Source organism: Alligator mississippiensis, chromosome 1 (assembly GCF_030867095.1).
Source record: "Alligator mississippiensis isolate rAllMis1 chromosome 1, rAllMis1, whole genome shotgun sequence".
Lineage (NCBI taxonomy): Eukaryota > Metazoa > Chordata > Crocodylia > Alligatoridae > Alligator > Alligator mississippiensis.
The window spans coordinates 290,598,256-290,623,286 of record NC_081824.1 but is presented as its reverse complement, the minus strand read 5'-3'; the positions used below and the strand labels follow the sequence as shown (position 1 = coordinate 290,623,286).

Sequence of the window (25,031 nt, the reverse complement as noted above, 5' to 3'; positions counted from 1 at the left end):
GGTGTGAGTGGGTCCAAAGGATTGTTTTGCAAGATCTCAGTGGTCAAAAGAAGAATCTGGAGTTGCTTGTGCACCGTGCAAGCTGTCTGCAGCTTGCTACTTGGAGCAAGGGAAACTTGAGCTGCAGTAGGAATGGTCAAGGCCTACCCCAGGGGCCTAGCGAAACAAATACCATAGTTCTTAGTTTGTAGTCTTTAGCTGCAAGAGGGTTATTAGCAGGTTCAGAGTGGGCTTACAAGCCAGAAGATAATGTTGGTTTGTTTTTTTTTTTCTACGTGTTGAACGTGTTTGCAATGATTTATAAATTCCAAATCTGGAGCTGGTTCCCAGTTTGTCATTCCCTAAATGAGTGATTGACTGGCAAGGCCCCTCTGTATTCGGTCGTGCATTCAGTACAGTGCTTATTGGTTAATGGGATATACAGTGTTGAGTCAGAAGCACACACCACTTCTGAGGAAAGGAGGAGATAATCTAACAACTAATATGATATTGTATCCAGGGCAGGTTCTGAAGTTTTGAGGTGGATTTTGACTCAGGGTAGATGCCCAGATGATACAATTTTGAGTGCATTAGATGTAATCTACAATAGGATGTTAGAGAGGGTAACTTCCAGGAAAAATATTGGAGCTTTCTCAGACTTTACTTACTCTAATATTCTTGGTGACCATGTAATTCAAACGACATGCTCCTTGGAGTATTTTCTAACATTTGGCTGCATACTGCAAATGCAGCTACTAGACGCCAGGAGTCGTGCATACCGTCCTTAGTATGCATCTCCACCAGCTGACCAAGTGGTGGTAGAAAACTGCTCAGTGGGAGCTGTGTTTTATCCCAGGGCTTCAAAGTGGCCAGGACCTGCATACCTCACACCAGCAGGCTGCATGCGCATGGTTCATAGTGCCACCGCCCCCCCAGCTGTACTGTGCTCTGTGGGGGTGCCCTGGCCTCTTACCCGCCACTCCTGGGTCATAGTTTCCTGTAGCATGGCTGGCTGTGCCATGCTGCCCTGCCCTACCCTCTGGGGCAGGCTCAGAGGCAGGAAGTGGAAGCTGGAGGAGGGAGAAGGATCCCAGAGATCCTAGCTGTTGCTGTAGGTGGAGCAATGGCTGGATAAGAGCCAGGTAGCTGCAAAATAAGCTGTCCAGTTGGACAGCTCTGTTTTAACTCATTGTTGTCTGCAGTTTGCATTACAGTCTTTGATAATGATCAAAATGTAAACAGCATATCATAATACCAGTTGCAAGAGTAAACCCAGTTTACCTGGGTGCCATGTGGGCCTGTTTTGAACTAGGAAATATCAGGTGAGGGGAAGCTTTTTCTCTTTTTAAGCCTGGGGGATATTGCAAGGCTTTGTCTGGATGCCTATAAAATGGCCGGTGCTTTTGTTTTGGTAGATAACTATTTTCTTGGTACAGTAACACCAGTGAAAAGAAACTGCACAGAAACGTGCAAAGCCTTGTTACCACTAAGTCAGTTAGTATAGTTTTCAATTTGGAGCAAGACCTTAAGTTGGTGTAAGTCGGTGTAGTTTATCCTGCTTTTGCTGTGGATGATAGGAACCGCCCATTTTTAATTTCTTAAGATTTTAAAAGCATGCTGATTACCTGTGGTGCCATTTTAAATTCATCCTTCACTGGTGGCAGTCTTCCCATACAGTTGTGACCAAAATGACTGCCACATTATTATGGAGAAATCTGCAACACTACTGCAAGTGACAGATAGTGGCAGTGTGTTTAATTCCAGCTTCAGCTTTGGCTTTACCTCATTTTATTTTCTGCAGCATGATAACAAGAATACAGTTCTCAAAAGCTTGCCTATTTTATTTTTAGGTCAGGTAAGGGGATTGCCTACAACTTCTTACTGAGTTCTGTTTTTTAAAATTGAATCCAGCAGACAAACTGATCATTTCCTTGTGTTCTTTTATTTAAACTTTTTTCTATTTTATTGATGAAAATCTTTCTGGTTTCCCAGTGCTGGCAAGTAAGTGGAAAGAACATTTACTTTAGGAATCGCATAATGAGAGGAGACGCTTTTATTTCCAGGAATGGAAAATGTTACGGGTTGTTGGGAGGGGGAGAAGGTTTGGTTGTGTGCTTGAAGGTGGGTTTAAGGCCCTCACCCACAGTTGGAGTAAACTGGCATTGTTCCATTGAAATCAATGTAGTTAGGTCAGTTTACACCTGCTGGGAATCTAGCCTGCGTTGCTTTTCTGAGTGGACCTTTAATTCATGTTCTCCAGAATTCCTTCCTTATGGAACAACTTGGACTTCTAAAGCATCCATTTAAGAATTATGGCACTGATCAGTACTGCAGACTTTGTTGCTCTCAGCAGTTACACTTTTTTGCTGCATAGCAGTCTAACAATAGCTAAATACTACTAACCAGTAAGTCTACTGAAATTGAATTATAAATGCATAAAACAGCAGTAGGATTTTTAATTGGCTGGCTATTTAGAAAGCAGGTGCTTCCTTTTTGGATTTAAGTTACTATATTCATCAGGGCATTTCAACTTCTTGACTTTAAATTGTGTGATCATAATGAAAAAAGCTATTTTCCCAGCTCTGGAGATTGACATCTGCTCGTAGAGATTAAGAGTTTCCTGTAACCATGGGCACAGATTTTCTTGGTGGAATGGGAGAGGTCAAGGAAAGCTTTACACCCTGCTGCAGGTTCTTCGTCTCTGGTAGAAACAGCTTTGCCAGCTCTTCAGCAAGCATATTCAACGGCTTTATTTTTCAGGTGTTTGATGGGATTCCATAATTCATAATGTCTGGAGTCAGGACCCAGTGATGCCTTGAAGTTGCATTTGTTGCAGTCACTTTGAGAGAGAGAAGGAGCGTTTTGATTTCCTCAATGCAGGCTACTCATTCTGTATAACAGAAATAATTATAATAAAAAAATTCTTGTCAGACACCTAAAACACCCAGAACTGTGGTTTGATAGGAAGCAATGACATACGGCTAGAAAGAATGATCACATTAAACCTCATTTTGAGTATTCTTCATCAAGCATATTTTCTGGGCACTAATGATGTTCTATTTCTTAGACAAACACTTTCAGCTCTGTTGGTTTAAGTGTATTTAACTTGTTACTGTAATTCAATGCTACATCATCTCCTTGTGTTCACTGATGTGTTGGTGAGTGAAAGTTGCTGTAAATCAAATGTAGCCTCACATTTAGATTTTGCTTACAATATACAAGCAAAAGTGAAGATTTTTACAAAGCTTTAGATCTGTAGAAATGTTTTGATTAATTAAAACCAAGACTAATGGAAGCATTTGCTTAACACAAATAAATGTTTGTTCAGGGACTGCAGCCTCTATTGGAGCCCTGACAGCCTGGAGCGAAACTGACTGCAGACTAAAGTGAAATTGTCTTTAAAACCTTTTTTTGGCTGTAGCAAAATGAAAAGCAATTTGGATTTTAGGAAAAAAAAATATAATTTGAGGTTGCATTAATAAAAGAAAGGAAGCCTGTTCAGAATACGTAGTCAGATCTTCAGTTCATACTGTAATTTGATGGAAGGCCATTGAAGTTAATGGAGTCATGCTGATTAATACCAGGTGGGGTTTTGTCCCAAGGATTTTAAACTGATCTTTTTGCTTTTCCCCTCATTTATTTCCAAAACCCAAACCAGAAAACAAATTACTATTCACTCCCCTAATGTTTTGTTGTACGTTTCCCCTCTATTCCCCCCCTTCCCTGCCGTATTTTGTTCTCGTTTACTTATTAGCTGCTATAATTTGAGCTGTAGTACACATTTCCAAACTGCAGAAGAGGAATGAGGGTTTTTTTGTTATTTTTTTTTAAACAAGCAAACAACCATGTATTAAGACTTCCTTGTTATACAGTGTCACTACATATGACTAAATGAGCAGATGCACCTTTTATTCAAGGAAAATATATCAACAGATGTTATAGAAACATGATAACATTCAGCCTGTAGAGCAAAGATTCAAAGTGGTGGTGGTGGTGGGGCGTTGTGTGGTTTGTTTGCTTGTTTGTTTTTTGTGGGGTTTTTTTGTTTGTTTGTTTTTAAAGAGAATTCCCTGAAGACCTTATGAACTGGTAACTTGCAGTCCATGTAACAACCCACTCTGTTTTAAAGCTCCCTATCCTGCCTCTCCTTCTTCATGCTTCCTCCATGTGGTCACTTTAAATTGCTGCCAGCTGGCCTATTTAACATGTATGTTTGTTTTACTGCTTCTCATTTTTGACCTTTCAAAGAGCTAGGTAGAATCTGTGGCTCATGCAAAAGACAAGGTTACAGGCAGCCTACTTAGTGGGAAGGAAAAAGGGACTTGATTCGATCCTTGTTTACATGGTTGTGAATCACGAGTAACTCAACAGGGCCTAGCATGTATAAAGGAGAGTGGAATCTGACCTGTGATATTTATGTAATGTTATTGTTGCTTTCTGGTCTTATTATGGGGGGCAGTATCTTTCCCTAGGTATTGTCAGATTGACAAGTCTAATCTGTTTAATTAATTTTGTACCAAGTATATAGCAAAGCAGGTGATTTTGCAATGTGGCATTTAAAAAAACAAAACCGACCCTAAAAACTAGTTGAATAAAAAATTCAGTGGTATAGACAAAGATGATGAGATCTGTGAAGGGAAGGTTTTGGTGTATTACCTAATAGATATCCCGAAATAAAATACCAAAGTACACAGTCAAGATATTAACAGAAAACTTGCAAATGAGGTTGATATCATATACTTGGACTTCAAAAAGGTCTTCGACTTAGTCTCCCATGATGTCCTCATGGTAAAATTGTAAAGTAGTTGAGACCACATTTTCCCAATGTGGTGGCTAGGTAACTGGCTCTGAGGTAGGACTCGGAGAGTATTGATAAATGGAACTGAGTCAACATGGCAGAAGGTGACCAGTGGCGTCCCTCAGGGCTCAGTACTTGGACCAGTGCTTTTCAACATGTTCATCAGTGATTTGGAGTTGGGTATTGAAAGCAAACTGGCAAAGTTCATAGACGACACCAAATTGTGGGAGAGCATGGTCACGCTCAAGGACAGGCTGGCAATACAGGCTGACCTGGGCAGGCTTGCAAGGTAGTGGATCTCAACCTGATGACATTTTAATACAGAGAAATGTAAAGTTCTCTACCTGGGGAGAAATAATCTGCATCACACTTATAAGCTCAGCAGTGCTACACTTACCAGCACCACAACTGGAAGAGACCTGGGTGTCATGATAGACCACAGAGTGAACGTGAACCACCAATGTGATGCTGTAGCTAGCAGAGCAAATCAAACACTGGCATACCTCTACCGATGCATCTTGAGCAAGACTAAGGATGCCATTCTCCCGCTCTACTAGGCCTTGGTGAGACTGTAGCTGGAGTACTGCATCCAGTTCTGGGTGCCGCACTTCAGGATGGATGTGGAGAAGCTCAAGAGAGTCCAAAGGAGGGTCATGCGCATGATTAGGGACCTAGAGAACAGGTCATACGAGGAGAGGCTGAAAGACTTGGGACTGTTCAGCCTGGAGAAGAGAAGACTTAGAGGGTATTTGGTAGCAGCCCTTAAGTATATTAGAGGCATCATCAGGGCCTGGGGGAGCATCTGTTCACCAAGGCACCCCAGGGGAAGACAAGAAACAATGGGCACAAACTGATTGAAGATCACTTCAGATGGGACATAAGGAAAACTTCTTTACAAGTCAAGTGCTGAGGGTCTGAAGCAGGCTCCCCCCAGAGGTGGTACAGTCATCTGCCCTGGTGATCTTCAAAAAGCATCTTGATGCCCACCTTGATGCCAAGTCTTTCCTGCCCAAATGCAAAGGAGCTGAACCTGATGATTTTGTAAGGTCCCTTCCAGTCCCTAACATCTATGAATTTATGAAAATTGTATGATATTTTCAAAGACATTCCACAGAGCTAAATGTACTTTACTAAGATAATGAAAAGTTTGTCGTACAGAACATATACATTTCTACACATGGCAGCAGTCCAAATGATGACCTTGCAACCCAGAATAAAGCAGACACTTAGATTAACAATAGGTGCTTTGGGAATACATATATATGGGGCTGTTTAAAGAATAAAAGTAATGAAAAATGGGAGATGTTCCCCTAAGTAGGATTAACCTATCTGACTTCTTAAAAAACAGCCCAGTTCTGACTAATGGTCTAATGCTGGGATGTTCTTGGACATGAAACAAGTAGGAGCTGCAGCCTCAAAATCAATCCCTGTTTTTGTTGTTGAAAGTGAGGATTTAGCTTCTAATTCACTCAAGTGTTTTGCAGATATTTTTCCATCTTATTGACTTAGAACAGGGGTGGACAAAATAAGGCCCACGGGCCAAATGTGGCCTACGGAGGAGCTTTGTCTGGCCTGCAGCAGGTCCCTTGGTCCCCCGTGGCTCAGATGCTACCTGACTGTGGTGTGTCCTGCTGCCCCCTGGGCATGTAGCGGGGCTGGGGTGCCTTTGTAGGCAGCCCAAGCAGCAGCGGCTCTTTCCAGTTGCTGCAGGGACCTGCATGTGTAGCCCCGACCCAGCGCATCCCACACCTGCTCTGGACTCACTTGTCCAGGCTCAGCAGCAGCGATGGTGCCAGGCAGAAACTGCTGCTTGGAGTGGGGGGAAAGTGGCCCCTTCCCCTCGCCACTGCTGGGCAGTTCTTGGTGCAGCTGCCTGGAGCCTGTGCTGCTCCGAGTTGCCCTGTGGATGCTCTGCGCTGTCACTGCTGCTGTGCTGAGCAGCCCAAAGGTGGTGGTGACATGGAGCAGCCTGGCACAGCATGGGCTCTGGGTGACTGCAACAAAAACTGCCCGGTGAGGGGGGAGGGACTGGTTTTCCCCATGCCAAGCAACAGTTTCTGACCAGCACCGCCACTGCTGCTGAGCCTGGATGGGCGAGTCTGGAACAGGCACAGGGTGTGCCGGGGCTTTGTGTGCAGGTCCTCACCAGTACTGCAGAGCTGGGGCCAGCGGCGGTGGCATCCGGAAGGAGCTGCCCCAGCTAGTTCCACTGTGCACTGGGGACAGCAGGATGTGCCACGGCCAGTCAGTGTAGAGAAGGAGTGGGGTGGGCTGGGGCTGTGACTTGACAATCGCACACTCCCCCATACACAATCACATACCCCACAAAAACTGCACCCATGCACATCCTCCTTCACACCCCCCACACACACCCACGTGCCTCTGGGGGGAAGCCCTGCTCATGCAAACACCCCACCACAGATGCACCCACACACACACCCCAGCCAAACTTCCCTTCCACATACCTCACAGCCCCCTACAACCCCCATCCCCACCCACATGTGCCCATACATCCCCATACCCACCCACTCGCACACATTCACACATACCTACCCGCCCATACCCCCCACACACCTGTCGACAACCCCTGCAGTATAAGACTTCATTTTGAGTTATTATATTATATTACCTCTATATACACAATGCAAACACACCCAAATCAGGATGAAAATATTTTTTTGAAAGAAAATTAAAATACGTTATTGTGGATGTTTGATTTTTAGTAATATATAATTTTGTTTTTGTTTTTTTCCTGGGTCCAAGATGGCAAACTCCCTTCCCAAAAGCAGTACTTCCATGGGCAAGGGGAGGAACTTCTGATGGTAAAGCTCAGGGGTTAGGAGATGGGACTTCTGGTCCCAAGATGGTGGGGCACTTCCAGCCCTTTACAGCTCACCAAAACTTAAGTGGCCCTCCAGCCTAATTAATTGCCTGCCCCAGACTTGGAACATTGTCTGTTTAATACAAACGCGGAACAGAAGCACTCCAGTTCTCTCTCTAGTATATCTGAAAGTAGCAACAGCCAGAGGTGTCCATGGAGTGTCCATATCATCTTGGTTTCAGACTTGGAGCACAAGAAGTAGGTATGGGTAGGCAGGACTAAAGTGTTTTGGTGGTACCAGTGTAGATGTTCCCAGAGAGAAAATTTGTTAAGGGTTTTGAATGGTTTGAAAATGCTGTAGCTTGTTGGCTTGAATAGTGCCTTTTCTTGTTTTCAGTGAATTTAAAGATTTATGGGTAGTACAACTACCGAATTTCCTTTGTAGGATCCCCTTATAATTTTTTAGAGACTTCAGTTGCATGGCACAAAGGGAGGGAAATCCCTCTGCAGTATTTCATTTTTTTTAAGCGTAAGCATATTCTTCAGTCCATCCCTATTTAGCACAGCAAGCACTTGCTTATGCTGTAATTGAAGTCTGTGGGAATTGAACGTGTGCTTAACTCCAGGCCTAAGCTTACTTTGCTGAGGAAGAATAGACAGATGTTCCTTGCCTGCCAGGAGGTAGTAGAAGTGAACATAGTTGGCTGGTCTATGAAGCAAATTCCCACAAGGACTTCTAGCCCCTTGCTTCTTTGTGGCTGCTCAGCTCTGTGTTTTCCCTTAGATCAGCTGGAATGTTTCTCCATTGTTCAATATTGAGAGAATTAATTTCTACTCACCCTGTTCCTTTGTAGAGATATCTGATTATCTCTGCCTACCGGTCAACTAAATCAACCTTAAACACACAGGCTGGGAATGCCAGGAAACCAAATGCCTCCCAAGCCTTGGGACAGTATTTTAGGCTTTATTTATAGCTGATCAAGAAACAAGAACAGGTTTTTATGAATGTTGTTGTTGTTAATAATAATAATAATATTATTATTATTATTATTAATAGTTTTTTTGCTCTTTCCAAAATTTCAAACTTTTTGCCCAGCTGTCTTTTATTCTGTGGTCTTTTGGAGATCTTGGTGATTTACCTTCGCTCTTCATGCTGAAGCAAGGCATGCTAGCTAGAACTCCCTTCTTGTTCCGTACCTCTTGCTTTGTGGTTGCTCATCTCTCATGTTGCCTTTTAAAGAGAGTGTGTCAAGCTTTGTAGCTTCCTCATCCTGATGAAGGAAGTTTGTACGTGAAAGCTTGCAAAGAAGAATTTTTCCAACTATTTGAGTTGGTCTAATAAAAGATATTGGATTTACCAAAAGAACCTTCTCTGCCTATGTCCTTAGACCAACATGGCTACAACCTATACCCCTGTAACTACCCAGTTGTATTTTGTATGCGTTAAGCAATTTCTCAAAATTTGCTAGTGTTTTGGTTAAACAAATGTGGACATAATTCAAATTCAGAAAATGCTTGAACTGTTCTTTTAGTCATCTGCTCTGCCCACTTTTATCTTAATGGTAAGGAAACTTATTGCACTGTATGTAATAAGTGTAAAAGCAAGTAAAAAGTGTGTAAAAGTCAGTCAGGATATTCCCTCCCATCTCAATTCACTTTTTTAGTGTTTGAAATTCGATTTTGCTCCTACTTGAATATTTTAAGAGCTCCCAAATGGCTGAGATTATTCTGGACCTAATACTGCTGAAGTTCATGTGAACAGGATCAAACCCTTTGCTGGCCCAAGCTCAGCACCTGATCATCTCTTGCATAAGCAGCATCATGTGCTGCCTCTCCATCTTGGTTTTTCTTGGGTGCCTTTTTCACTTTGAACTGGAGTAAGGAACTTGCTCATTTAAATTCCCATGGGTTTCTTACCTACAGGGTGCAAGTCTGATGGCAGAAATTGGCTTGTGGTCTAGAAGTAATTTTTTCAAGTCATTTGGTACTGCATTCTTATCATACCTAAGCTTACAGCATCAGATTGCCATTTCAGTGTAAGTAATTCTGTTGATTAAATCAAACTCTGATTATTCACAGCATACTTTTGTGCTCTCCCTGCCTTTACAAGGGTGCACTGTTTACTGTCAACTTAAAACATACCCCCCACCCTTCATAACTTGCTGTTATCCCACTGTCTGGATTTTAGGCACATTCTGATGAGGGGGGAGGAATGACTTCAGTTATACAAACTTAGACATAGCAGCATCTGTACTGATATCTCCCACACCCTTCTAAAATTGGAACAATTACAGCTTTGCAGTAGAGCTTCCAATTTTATGTTTCATCACAAATCAAACTTGGTATTTAAGTAAAATGCAAACATGTGAAAACAAGCAGAACGAAAAGGAATAGGCAACAGCGTGTGTGTGTGTGTGTGTGTGTGTGTGTTGGGCAGCGAGTTGTCAGCAACTGTAACACAATTATGATGTTTGAGGTTAGTTACCAGTATAAGAGGTTGAGTTTCTGCCTTTGAGTTTGTATACATGATTAAACTGTATAGGAAATAACACAAGAGAAGATAGAGAGGAAATTATGAGTCTTCTAGCCTGTAAATGAGAGGGTCTATGCCAGTATAAAATGGAGACCACGCTGCAACAATGTCCTGATACTTGCCTTTTGATCCAGTGTTACATTTTGATTTTTGCAAATATGCCCTGGTAACTTTTGCGCGCACACATGCACATTATTTGTATATAATTTGAGTAATCCTATTGAGTTCAAAGTACTCATGATCTTGTTTTGCAGGATCAGGACTGTAATCGATTCGTGTTTATAATGAGCCATGGCTTTGCCATCCGCTTGCGCTTTGTGGGAGGTGATATGACCCTCTGCTAAATGGTAGCGACTACAAATGTTGGGACTGTGTATTCTTTTCAAATGGACCCCAGATGTAAAAGAAAAACCTTGAAATTGAGTTTTATAGAAGGGTTATAACAGACCGCTCCAGATGTTTACTCCTGTGGTCTCTCTTTTAATTGTTCAGTACATGCTGTGAAAGAAAGTCAGCATTCAAGCAGTGTGTTTTGCAGTCTTGCTTTTCAATTTCTGTGCTCGCAACAGAGAAGAAGAGATTTAAAATGATTTGATTCCAGGTGTCAGCTTCCTGGATCCTAGGTACTTTTTCTGAGTAAAATGCACTGATGGTAATCAGATTTTAAATACTATCAGATCTGAGCACATCTCTTCTGTACGAAATGCCCTCCCAGCTCTTGTTATGGTTATTTAAATTGCTCCTGAAAATTATTTTTCTCCTCTCCCCTCCCCTGTTCACAGTAATGAAGAGTCACTGTTTTAGGTCTTTCTGTTTGTTTCTGACATGTTTGTTTTATTTTTTATGAAAAGGCCAAATCCTCAGCTGGGGTAAAGCAACCTTATTTATCTCAATGGAATGAAGTTCATTTATACCAACTGAGGACTTGGCTAATTAGTTTTACCTGTTCATATCAAAAATAACTTTCTCCCCCCTCCCCCCAAAGTTGTAATCCTTTCCCTTTTTGACTCATTTTAGCACATTAGAATTTAAGTTGAAATATTTTTTGATTAAGGACTGACTATCTCTTCATTTCCTGTGAAATGCCTAGCTCATGTTCACTTCCATAAGTTAATATTTAAAGATAATCTGTTATACAGGACCCAGGCTGTTTGCTTCCTGCTTTGGGGGTTCTTGTAAATTTGGGACCTTACCTTGTTTCAGCAGAAATCAGTGGGTTGTTTTGCAGTTGAGCTGGATCCTACCCCTGGTGTCCTAGGAGTTGTTCAACCTACAGCTGAAGCTGTAAGGAAACATGCTCTATCTGGCCTGTGGGGCCCCTAAAAAATTTAGAAAATTAATATTATATCTGCCTCTGGCTACCTGTCATGCGGCCCTCGATGGCTTGCGAAAACTCAGTTGGCCCTCTGCCCAAAATAATTGCCCGCCCTTGCTGTAGTGTATTGATAACAATGAGTTGTCCTGCTAAAGTCATTGGAGCTGTTTTTTGGTATAAAACACAGTAGGCATGCCCCAAGGCCCATTGAAGTCTGTGGAAAGTCCCCCTGGTCACTTTAATGTGTTTTGGAATACTGTACATGAACCGGGTTAGTAAGACTGGGTCCAAAGGAAGTAAACACGACCTAGAACATGTTTCCTATGTATTGTCTTTATAGAGTACATTTGGAGTTGGATCTAGGTTTCTTTTTTAAGTCAGCTTTGAGGAGAGTTTGTTTACCCTCAGGTTGTGAAGATTTAACAAAAGATGAAAGGGATTGTAGCTTGAAATGAGATGCTCTAGAAATGAGCACTCATAGTGCCCTAGGTATATGTAAATCAACATCGTCATCTTTATTTAAAAAAAACAACAACTGTAGAACACACAGAGGTCTGTTGCCTTTCGTAATTAGCATATGGTAGACAATATGTTAATACTAATAACAACTAGCACTTCTTCAGTACTATAGGAGGAACTCAAAGTGCTTTGTGAATGTTAATGGATTAAGTTTTATCACACTCTTGAGAATCATAGAGACATGAAAGTAAAATTTTACAAATCTATATAGGTCTTTGCCTCCTTGGTTTCTTACCCAACCAGCCCATTGTGTCACTCACTTCTGCCATTTGACAAAGTGCTGTTTAAGAAGTGACTTAACTTTCGGATATAATAATTGCAGCCACCCTTTGAGGGAGGATGTAGGAGGGACAAAAAGGGGGAAGGGTGGTGGCATTTTTGTCAAGCTCCCAGTGCAATAAATCACATGGAGGAGAAACAGAGATGGGGGTGGAAGAAAGGAGGTTATAATCCCATTTGCATTGGTGAAAAATTTGCAGTTAAGCCAAAATTATACTTAAACAAAGATTCCCCCCCAGCCCCAGTGAGAAGCTGGATCTCTGGCAAAGCTACAGTGTTATGAATCTAAACTGTAGAAGGAAAACAAAAGTCTATTTCAATCTTAAATATTTATAACCCTGAAACACTGATTGCAGTGCATAATTGTGAATACAATAAGAATAATGTAGTGGTTTATGCTACCCCTATTATTAAAATCAGCACAGGTTTATAATTACAATTTTTTAGTTGCATTTTAGGCTAGATCTTCTCTCTTGTGGTTAAACTGTGAGGAAGGAATCCAAGTTCTTCTGTTATCATCCTGTCAAGGAGGAGGTGGTAGAACTTGCTCCATGGTGGGAATGAACTTAAACCCTCCTCCCCAGTTTACTTAGATTGCTGTGGTAGAGTCAGGAGGCCCTTGGCTTCTGCGCTAGCTCCCTTTATGGCTCTCGCCCTGGCCTCTGGGTATTCTGGGACAAAGTTGGGGGGCTCCACGGGAAAGCTGTAATACTGATGAATTGTAATCTGTTTTGAGCGTAGAGGTAGGAGGAATGAATTGGGATGGTGTTTATTCTCTTTATAGCCCTGCCATTAATTTACTTGCCACTCCTATCATCTGCCCAGGTTCTGCCTCCTCCCCTGCATAGACTTTCATACTTGAGAGCCTGTAGTTACCAATTAGGTTATGTGGTTGTTTCTGTCTAAAGGAGGCTGTGTGGAGGAAGACTAACTAAACACAGAACAGACATTTTGTTTTTAATGTACTTAAACACTTCATAACACTTAGCGTTTTACAACCCTTTATGATTATAAACTGAAGTAAGTTAAATACAAAATCCTGCAGTGACTGTGTTGGCAACCAGAACAGAAATTCTGGGCCTTGCATCAACTTTTATACAGGTTTTACATCAGCACAGTCCCCATGGTGTAGTAGTGTGGTAGTCTTCAAAGGGAGAGGACTGATCCTGTTTCCACACCATTGTAAATTGGGATTAACTCTATTGGAGTTAGGGGAATTACACTGTAATAACATCAGATTTAGGCCCGGAGGACTTTATTCTATGTTGTTTTGTACATTGTACTGTCATTTTCTGCAGTGCCAGGTGGTTGTAAAATGCTGCCAAATTGGAATAGCAGTTTTATACACTTACTTTGCTCCAGTGTAAATGGCTAGTCGAGATGCAAACTAATGGCGAATCAGTCCCAAAGTGTATGGGAACAGTAATGCTCGCCGAGGCACTGGGACTGTCTCTGAATTGTGCGTGAGCATGCACCTGCATGCATACCTTCTCTCCCTGCCACCTCCCCCTTTCATGCCCCTATTGAATTTTATTGTCTTTAAATACAAACCCACACACATGATGAGTAGTGATTCTGTGTTCAATGTGCTAATGTGCAAAGCAGCATCTGGTGTGTAATTTAAGGCACCATGATGTCAATATTGATTTTATTTTGCAAAGAAATCCAAACCAAATTACACCAACCAAGCCATCTTTGTTCCTCAGTGTGTTGGATTTCAACCTGGAGGTCATAACTCTGATCCATTTTTTTTGTGGGTAGATGGGAAATTTTTCTGCTGTAACATCAACTCAAAATATGGAAAAGATTGAGATCTATTGCATGGTGAATGGTGCACATACATCTTTGTGCATGTACATGTCTCGTTGTATAATAAGTAGGTATCTAGAATCCGAGGCATTCATGTTGCTAGCAGTTTAGAAGATGGCGGTGTTTAGGCAGTCTTCACTTGTTGGGTTTTGTTTGTTTGTTTGTTTTGTTTTCATACTACAATTCACTGACCAATATATAGTTGAGCTATTCAGTGATGGGGGATGACAGTCTGTTGGCCTTAGCACAGGGTTAGGAAATGGAAACAACATTTTAAATGTGCCTCTGATACTGACTATATCTGGCCACTTAACCTTCATTTCGTCATCTATAAACTCGGGGTGATGCCTCCCTCACAGAAATGGTTAAAGTTTATTTGTTAAGCCTGTTGAAGATGAATAGCGCTACCTACATTTTAAGAGTTATTGTAAGATCTGGTTAGTAATCTTTTTCTTACATCTCTTTTGATCCTTCATTTTCTTTCCGTTGTAAAGACTGGATTAATTCAAGGGCAGTTCTGCTTGAATTATTCCTGATTGTGAATTAAGTGGCACAACTCATTGGAATTAAGTAAACAGGATTTAGTCCATAAATAATATCTCTCACTTTCTCTTGTGCTTGTGCCCTTGCTCTCTCACTGCCTTTTTCTTGTTCGTTTTTTCTCATGTTCAGTTAAAATTACGATGTTGACTTTAAAACTCTCTTTTAGTAACCAACCCAGTCCCCCCCCCCCCCCCCCCCCAAGTTCAACCATATGATAGAACCTGCTCCTGTGGTTATAATGGAACCATTTGTTCTTCTGTTAATGGGACTTTTCAGTGTTGTTTAAGTAATAGTCTCTGGAGTCCCCCTTGGCTGTTCATTTGGTTCAAATAACATAACTTGTATTAGACAGTTTAAAGCCTCTAAGGACTGCTTTTTTAGAAACTGTCAAGGCCACTGATTTGTGGGTATGCAAAATGACCGTGGGCCTGACATATATATATTTTTTTCCCTTCTTACTTATGTAAAGCAGAAGAAACTCCACTGAAACCAGTATTTCAGTGGAGTGGAACCATTTTAAAAATCCGGGTACATGAAAGGCCTTTTATGTTCTGGTCCCAGCTCCTAAAGAATCCATATTTAATAAAGTTTATGAACTCTTAGGTACATTATGCTGGTTTTCATGCTTCAAAGCACAGTGGAATTGAGGAATTCACATAAATCAAAATAAATTAAAGATTAAGTTAAATATTGATGAACCATTATGTTTGGATATTTTCAGTAAAGTCTTGATTCAAAACCTCTTGAAGTCAATCAAAGGGTGTCCACCATTCAATTCAGTGGACTCTGATTTGTGCTCTGTAAAAACGCTGTCTCTCGTTTTAAAGTTTTTCTTCCCTCATGTGTTTGTTTTTAGCTCCCACAGCATGCTGTTACTTCATGCTGGTTTATAGTAGCTTATCTTTAGTTTGGCAAGTTGCTGTGAAATTTCATGTGGCCAATACATATTTTTCTCTCGAAAATAAATTGGCCTCAGCGACCATTGCATCTAAGATGCCATTGGTTTTGTCTGGCTCTTAGTTGTAGGATCTGAATCTGTTCAAAGATTAATACCGTGGGATCTAAAGGCTATAATTCTTATTTTTACTATTCAAAAAAGCTTGGTAGTTAATGTAAACCTGCCATACCTATCATCTGACACTGTCATCACCAATGCACAGCTTGTCAAAGTCATTTTGAAATGTTTGCTCTGACAGGAAAATTAAATCTGTTGGCAGAGGTTGGAAATAAGAACAGCCTGGAATGTGGCATGGGAATGACAGCAATTATTTGACTGTCTGTTTCTAAGGAATCGGCAGAGGTGCTTGACTAAAAGTTCTTGAATTAAATGCTTTTTAGTGAGTCTCAGTTGGAAACTCAAACTCCCTCCGTCTCGCGTGTTTTGTATGGGAGTTTGCTCCATTGCAAAACCTACAAATGACCAGAACTGAGTGAGCTGCAGAAATTATTTGTGGTCAGTTATGGGCAAGTCAATCTGTACCTCTTGTGCAAGATAGTTTACTGCAGACATATGCACTTCCTCAAACGCATCTATTAAATACCATGTGACTTAAAGGAAGTATATTTTTGTCCAGATGGCAAGAGAGAGGTGCTCCTTATCCAATTTTTGCCAGGGCCCAGAAACTCAAACATTCTGTATGAGAAACACGGAAGAATGCTGATGCCAAATAGCTCCCATGGATGTTTTCTTATATCTAGCTGTCTAGAAGGAGTCTTTGGTGTGGGTCTCGGACCTGCGAATAGCTCTGTATGTGATTTAACCTTACATCCTGGTTGGAAAGTTTTGCATGCAAAGTTTTGTTTTTTTCCTTGGACTGGACTTTCAGGACTAGAGCCTTAGTTTTTCTACACTTCACAATTACAGTGTAAGTTTGTGAACTGTAGGAGACAAGTGGCTAAGTAAAACACAGGTCTTATTAATTTTACTTAACTCACTGTTAGTTCATGTACAGGTTTGTCTTGTTTATTTTGTAGGAATATTTCAATTAAGTAGGCAAGTATGATGGCTGGTTGCTAGCCACTGGTCCTCCAACCTCATCAGGTACCTTTCAGCTATCTTTTGCAGTACAGATTTGAACAACAGGCATCAATTTATCACTGAGCTGAGGTATGTTTTGACTCAGCTTAGTTTTTTATAAGGGCTAAAAGGGAACTGTTTGTGATTGTACAATACCTGCCTTTTACAGATTGCTTTCTAATCCCCAGTAGACACATCAGTCTGAAATAGCCATTCTCCTATAAGGGAATACTGATATACATGGTCTGATATAGGTTTTAATGTTGTTCTACAACCCCGAGAGTTTGAGAGAGCTTATTTCCTTTTTTGGGCAGAGGCCAAAGGTGAAATAATGCAGCATCTCTGGGAAGTGACTGTAAAGGTGGGAGCAGGGAGTTCCAGTAATACCTTCTCAATAGCTTCTCAATCAAATGCATGCAGCTTGCAAGTCAGGACTAGTATGGTATTTCTATTCTTTTAAAAAAATAAATATACTTCTAAACCTGCAACCTACATTATTCTTTCATTTTCTTAGATAGTTGCTGAGCAAAAACTGCTGCTGGCTGAATGCTTCCCTGATCTACCTATGGGCCATCCATTTTGCCTTCAGAGATTCCCTTAGTCACAGTTTAGTTGTTCTGTTACGGAGAAGTGGGATTGCACAGGTGTTACTGTGGGTATCCAGGGTGAGTAAGTTGCAAATATGTAAATATGTGAAGGCAGTGCACAGTCTAGCTTGAAGCATCTATGCTTTTCACAATGGGGTGCCAGAAAGGCAAATTTGGTTTTGATTCTCCGGATTTAGGACGCGGAGTAAAAACCAGGTTTTCTCATGCAAACAGCAAATTTGATCAGGGTGTAGTGAGATACAGTAAGTGTGGACTTAAGGAAATCCTAGCTATGGCCCTAGATTGCTTTAATGATCTTCACCTCACTGAATAGTACACGAACTGTATCAAAAGCTCATTCTGGGCTGCATTCTCCACCCGTTAATGGCAAAGGGTCTCAGTGACTGCGGTGGTACTGGATTGTGTCCTAAAATATGCCCAGCTAGGAGATAAACATAAGCAGGTAATCACTCATACGTTTGGGCATAATAGATTAGAAAACGGTTTTGTGGTCAGTCCTCACTCCCTTCCTTGAACACTATTATAAAATATCTTTAGGGAAGATTTTTATGATTGTGATTACATGGATCACTGCATTCACCCCTCCTCTGCTTACTACCAATGGGATGCTTCTTCAAACCCATCTGTTTACGAACTTAGAAAATAACATGTTCTTAACTTAACCCAAAATATTGACCACTTTAGCTTTGTTTTGTAACTTGGACTGTGGAGTTATTTAATTTTATAGGGAGGAGAGGAGGATGCAGGGGGTTTGTTAAAGCTAATTTGGTAGTAACATTTTGTTAAGCGGAAGCTTAGTTCTTTTTGTTGTTGAATAGCAGATGTCATTTAAAATGCTCCATAATGGTAGTTGTAAAGGTATGGTCTAATCAGCATTTGGCAAGCAGGTTTAGTGCACTCTTTATGCATGCAGGAGAAAACTTGATCCAAAATGAGTCATACTAAGAGTTACTCCCAACCATACTTTTTTCTGAAGTGAAATCATTTTAACAATAAGCTACATCGTGTGTTAATTAGCAGGTGTTTTAGGGTGTGACAAGCCAATGACATTAATTAGGGGTGATAAGTGTATCTTCCCAGTATTTAATTTTTGGCATGTATCTGAGTGGAAGCCCTTTCTTCAGAGGAAATAATCTGCAGAGGCTTCCTCAGTCTGTCATGGACCTAACCATGCATTGAGAGAACTCTTCTCCCTTGCAGCTCTCTGCAGTCATAGCCGCTTGTTAGAAGCCATCATTCTATCTGGGTGTTTAGAAGAGCATATTACTTGCTCTCAGGGTGGCTGACTGCTGCTGTTGATGATAAATGAAAGAAATCTCAAGAAGATCCATTCTATAAAAGGTATTTTCCTCACAATAACCCAAAAGCAAAATGAGACTCTCTCTTCATTCGTTTCTTGATGTGTATTACATGAGAGTGGTGGAAAGATGGACCAGACCTAATACTCCACATGTCTCTTGGTCAAACTGTAATGCTCCTCCAAACAACTTAAGTGTTTTTTTCCAGCTGTATCAGCTGTTAATGAACAGATGCCAAAGCCAGTGTGACAGGGAAAAAGCAAGTGAGCAAAGTCATAGGGATTAGCTGAGACCATGTATCTTGTGTTGCAAAGGTTTTGTGTTAGAAGAAAAAGTATCTGCCATCAACTGTCATTTGGGAGGTCATAAATCCCAACTGACAAAGAAAAATATAGAACAGGGACTATGAGAGCTAGTTGTTTTCCTGTTGTGATTGCTTTATACGTTAGGTATTCCTTGTATAACAATATCGTAAATTTATAGGGATAACATCTGTACAGTGTTTTGAATATGGAAAGCTCTGTATAAATACACTGTGTAAGTGTGTTATGCTGTAAATGCTGCTATTGTCCCAACCTGAAGCCTAAGGCGTACTTCAACTGTTTGTTAACAGGAGTCTTTTATAAACCATATAAAAACAGAAGTGTTTTGCTATCTTGAATTACCATATTTACTTGATTTAAGGTGACCCATTCCCCCTTCAAAATTAGATTCTAGACATGGAAAATTATATATTTGTTATAAATTTCCGTGTCTAGAATGTAACTATTGGAGGGGAGTCATCTTAAATTTGTCCCCTGACTGCTGTAGCAGGAAAACTGTACCACGGAGGCAGGCAATGGGAAAAGAAGAAGTAAAGGGGCAGGTGGGAGGGAATCGGAGGTGGGAGTAGCCGGGAAAGCAGGGTGAGGAGTGGGAGGTGAAGAAATCAGGGGCAGGCAGGGGGGAGAAGCCAAGGCAGATGATGAATGGGGGAATCAAGTAAATATGGTATTTGCATTATAGCAGCACCTTGAGGCTGGAGTCCCATTGTGGCATGTGTTGGACAAATCTATCACAAGAAACATTTCCAAGCCAAAGAAATTGAAATGGACACGGCACTTTATATTATTGCGCACGTTTTACACAGGGTATACTAAACCACAGTGAGAGGAAGGGTCAGATGTTCAACGGAGCTTTAACTGCAAGCAGTTTCTAAATCTCCTCAATATGAGCCTCCAGGTGCTGGGCTGTTTTTGAAAATCCTGGCCATTGGTGATGTATCCAAAGCCCCATATAAAGCCTATGGCAGAATTGGGAACTGAACGCAGATTGTCTCAGTCCCAGCCCAGTACTTCAAGTACAGTATCCTCTTTTCTCCAAACACCAGGAAAATTCGCTGCTATACAAAGGAACATACCCCAAATTGTAAAACATGGTGTATCTGACCTGAATCTCAGCACCCACGGAGCAGAAAATATAGTAAAAGTTTTATATGTTTGCTCATGTGTCTTCTAACAAACCATCATCAAGGTTTGTATCCAAGTGCATCAACTGAGCTGAATGACAGTACAGTATAATACAGAGCCTGGAAATACCTGTTCTCTAAAAACATGTGAACATGAGCTGACAAGCCACAGTTTTGCCTGGGAGGGCTTTCTGCAAGGGTGTTGTCAGTCAGATCCTGAGAGCACTCCTCAGCTGGTATGTGTCACTTATTCTCTGGAACATGCTCAGAAGTTCACTTGTCAACCCTATGAATCACCCACTATGGCTAGACTTAATTAAAGACATATCTTCATCTTTCTCTATACAGTCTCAGGGAAGAAAAAGGGCAGCTGCAGCTTTGGGGGTAAGATAGGACCATGGAAAAAGACTTTGTGAATAAAAAATAAGAGTAAGCCCTGAAAAGTCATCATAAAACATACTTTGATTGTAAGATGGAGTCTGTAATTCTTCCAAGCCTCCCCAGAACAAAAACCTGACTTTTTTTTTTTTATTATTTGCTTCTTTTGCTCTAATACTGTAAACTACTGCTGAAAGGTTAAATCACTGCTTTTTCTTTTTCTTCTTTTTCTTTTCTCTAATTTAAAATTAACTAAAGGTCAATTTGACATATGACTTATATTGTTTTTTGTCTTCTGAAGCTCCCTTTGGGTGTGCTGGAAGAGCCTCTTACTGGGGAAGCAGATTGTTAGTGTTTTTGTAGAAATCCTGGGAAAGCCAAGATTTAATTATTTTGCCTACTGGCAAGCCAGTAGGCTAAGGTGTCACAAGCTGGTGTGACAGAATGCAAATTAATGGAGTGCTTGAAGCCAAAAGGTGTGTCTTGTTTAATCCTTTTAACTTTGAAAACCACTTAAGAAAAAGGTTAAACAATCACTTTCAAGCCCTCCTAGTCAGTAAAAAGGTCTTTCCTTTGAATATGTAATTGCTTTAGGTATGTGTAAAATATTATTTGCCTCAATTTGGTGAAACCACTTTGACACTAATGAATAAGATGCTAAAGAGTATATGAAATCTGAGCATTGGGTGTGCTGGTGCATTCGGGGCTACTAGCATAAGCAGATACTTATGCCTCCCCTAGTTCTAGGAGGCTGTGAGTGGTTGCTGTGCTCTAGTGAGTCTGAGGACAGGTAGATACAGTCTCTTTTATCTGAATCACTCTCAACTTGCTAAACCTGCTCATTTGCTCTGTGTGTGTTAGTTACAGTAATTTAAAAATTTTACAGGAGTCAGTCAATCCAGCCAGCCCCTGCCTCCCTGTCTTTCCCTAGTTTGTCTCTTCAAACTGATCCATTAATTTTCTGTCAGCCGTGCTCATTTTCTGTCTCGCAGTTAAGCTTAATATTGGGATTTAGGTTTGCTGTTTGATTCCGTTTTCCTATAAGTGGATGTGAAGTATTTGGCTGTGATTTATTGACCCGTTCTTCCTGGGAGAATTCAGTACCTAACCAGGAAGGGTGGCAGGTAACATCTCAAAGTGGCAAGACACAATTGAAGAAGAATCTGGTATTTAAAATATCATAGCTTAAGGTTACATGCATGTGCACATCACAGGCATGCCCAAGCATTTATGGTCTGAAAACTGGCCATGTATATCTGTGATGACCTAATTTTTATGTCCATTTTTTATTTAAAAAGGACAGGTGCACACTTTATATACTGCATTGTGCATATGCAGTATTGAAAAATTTGATCCACATATTTGTGTACAAAAGGCATCCAAGATGTTATTGTGCCCGATTCAAATCAAAGTATAAAACATCTATATGGAAGACGGATTAAATGGCACACAATAGTGTAAAAAAGCATAAATATTAATCCATTAACTAATTCTGTACTTCTTGGTCTGTCATAATATTAGCCCTGATATCTGTTTTGGTTCTGGGATTACAGTTTGTTCCCTAATTTTTGCTCTCCTATATGGATGGATGTAGAATCAAAACACTGCAGGCTGGTGGATAAACAGCAGCTGCTCTAGGTTTTTGTTTTTACATTTCTTAGCAACAGTAATAGTTAAAAAAAAAAAAAAAATCAGATTTTAGAGGACATTGCATCCAGGTTTTTTTTTAGTTTTTTTTTTTTTTAATTACACTTTGCTTATTTGACTTCCCTAATGTTTCAGATGGATAAGCGGTATGAAGGCAGAATGTAACAATTGTGTAATGTTGCTTTATAGTTTTACATGTTAGTTCCATTTCCCCCAGAAATGGCTGCATGTTAGTGATGTGTGGAAAAATCCTCAACTATGACATATTAAATCAATTTAAGGTCCTGATCCTTCAAGCACTTATATACATAGACAACTTTACACTTAGGAATAGGCTTGTAATTATTGCTGTACATATATATTTGCAGAATCTGGGTCTTACTGTGTATTACTTCCTCATCTTTCAGGATGAAAAGGACTATTTACTTGTCAATTTTCATTCTCTATCAGCATTTGTAAGATATGCAGAGTAGGTCAGAAATTTTAAAAATAAATTTAGCAATATATAGGTGGAGAGAGAGTCAAATTGCCCTTAATGAAACAGCAAGTGGCTTGACACCATGGATGCATCTGATCCATTATCAAACTCTCTCAATATACAGTGAAATAGAAATAATATGACGATATAGTCAAACTGCCACTTTAGATGCCAATAAGTCACGGTGGAAGTCTGTTATAGGTAACAGTAGATTCAATATTTTAATTACTGGGTACTCTCACATTGTTCAAACTTGTGAATCTGAGGCACCCTGGAGAGGTGTCAGTAATTTAGATCTGAGAAGCCAGGGGCTTGAGACCTTGAACAACAGCTGTTCCCACCAGCCAGAGTTCTTGTTTGTGTGAAGATTACCAAAAGGAGCATTGAAGAAAAGTGGTGGTGGGGGGGTTGTTAAGAAAGCAAACCTTCCAGCACACCCAAATGACCCATCTCATCTTAGCATGAAACTTAACAAGTTACACCCACTCCTTGAGCCAGAAGTAGAATGAAACGGCTGACACTTCCTCATTTCTGTTACTGGCTGGTAAAGCTTGTGAAAGACAACAGGAGAAAATGCTATTAGTGAAAGGTAAGTTACTCTTTTTAAAGGGTAGATTTAGTTCTTGCTTTAATTTTTCTGCAGGCAGATAGAACTGACAACAGTAGCCTTCAGACTTAAAACTGTGTTTGCAAGTTGTTGCATTGTTCTCTAAAATGTCATGTGCACTGGAAACAATATAATACCTTCCTTAAGACCTCCGTCTTTCTACTGACATAGATGCAGGAGGTTTTGCAATAGATATGATAAAACTTTTAAGTGCTTCCTTTTCATTTTCAAACGATTTGTGTCCGCCCTCCAAGGCAGTAGCAGCAAAAGCATGTCTTTTGTTAAAGACGCTTAAAAACCAAATTGATTTACTAAATCCTAGGCATTTAATAGCTAAATTCCCTAAGAGAGAAAATGTAGTATCATGTTACTTATTAAAGATGCATCCTTTTCCCAGCTGCCTGGCTTTATTTTCAGTAATTATAGGTTGCCATGCTCTTTAATTGTTTAAAATGAGGTTTGTGAAAGGCTTCAACTTGAATGAAACCCTGTTAGATATTTCTGCAACATAGTAAAAGCCTGAACATTTGAAGGGCAATGCCACAATACTTTTAAATAAGGGAAAAATGTGGTCTTATTTGCATAAACTTTTATAACTTTGCAGAGTAAAGGCTTAAAGCTTTTCCATGTTGAGAAGCTTTTTTTGGCGGGGGGGGGGGGGGGGCGGCATTTCTCTGGTTGCTTACTGAGTTATTTCATATTTCAGGTACCACCAACTTAAATTGCTTTGTTTTAGTTTTTGGAGGGCAAAAGCATGAGTCCAGAATCCTGGGCATCTGAGTAATAGCAAATGGTTAAAAATAGTAATTAGCAAGTATATCAAAGATAAGTCAGAAAGCAGGGGAGTGTGACACATTATAGACAGTGGTGCTCAACCTTCGTGCCCCATGTTCTGGAGGAGTAACATGGGGGCCAGTCTGTGGGCTGGATCCTGTGAGTGGAGTCAGAGCGCAGGCTGTACTCAGTATGGTAGGGTTAGTCTGTGGGTGTGCTGCAGCACACCAGTTGATTCCAGCCACAAAATGACCCTACAGACAGCAAGATCTAGCATGCAGGCCTGTGTCATCTGGCCTACAGGACTCCCCATGGTTCTGGAAATTTGGCAGTGAGGGAACAGTGGCAGAGTTAATTAACATGGTTTTAGAAGTCTCAGAAATGCCTGCTGCCACATTTCTAGACCTGTGGGGGGCCCCACAGGCTGGATAATAGAGCCCTGCAGGCTAGATTTCACCTGTGGGACAGGGATTGAGCACTGCTGCGCTAACTCATTCAGATATGCACGAGGTTTTGTAGACTGTAGCCTACTTCTGCATTTGATGGAAAGCTCATGCTTCTCTGAATGAGTTAGTCTATAAGGTACTATGTTATTTTGTCTTCTGCTTAACTTTAGACTAACACAGCTAATTGCCCCTCGTATCAAAGACTCTCTCAAAACTTTTGTTTGCATTAAGAAGTAACCTGTTGCTGACAGTGAGTGGTCAGCAGTGGAAACAACTGAATCACCATGGAAAAGCCTTATAGGTCCACTTCAGACCAGAGCCAGTCCAGACCAGCACCACAATGATGAGAAGCATTAATCAGTGTTTCTAAACTGCTGATAGGCATGGGCAATCTTGAAGATAAACTGGGTTCGGAATTGGTTCAGGTTCATTGTTGCTGATGCAGTTTGCCATTAATGGGCAATTTTCCTAGAATGGAGAAAGCATAAAGCATACATTTTCTGTTGGAATTAAATTACTCTAAATGTTTGAAAAGTGTCATTTTTGGCATTTCATTGAATATGCCAGAAGCTCATTGTCAAGGTAGCTATTAATTTAGTTGACATTATTTTCATATTCCGGGATTGATTTTAAACTTTTAGACTTGATTAGCATTTTTGAACTGTGGGGGCGTGGGCTGGCTTTTATTCAGTCCATTTTGAGTTCAAATGGATCAGTACTGTATGAAAATGTGCA

At 40.6% G+C, this 25,031-nt stretch overlaps 1 protein-coding gene across 7 annotated transcripts in view; it reads left to right on the top strand.

Annotated features, from left to right (window-relative positions):
* The window catches only part of TIAM1 (TIAM Rac1 associated GEF 1), a 270,454-nt gene that overhangs the window by 82,686 nt on the left and 162,737 nt on the right, over window positions 1-25,031 (top strand). The window contains exon 1 of one of the 7 annotated variants that reach the window (XM_019476352.2): window positions 22,871-23,058. The exons of the other annotated variants lie outside the window; for them this stretch is intronic. The gene's annotated coding sequence lies outside the window, so the exon portion shown is untranslated. Of the gene's footprint in view, window positions 1-22,870; window positions 23,059-25,031 lie in introns of those variants that run through there. 7 annotated transcript variants of the gene reach the window in all.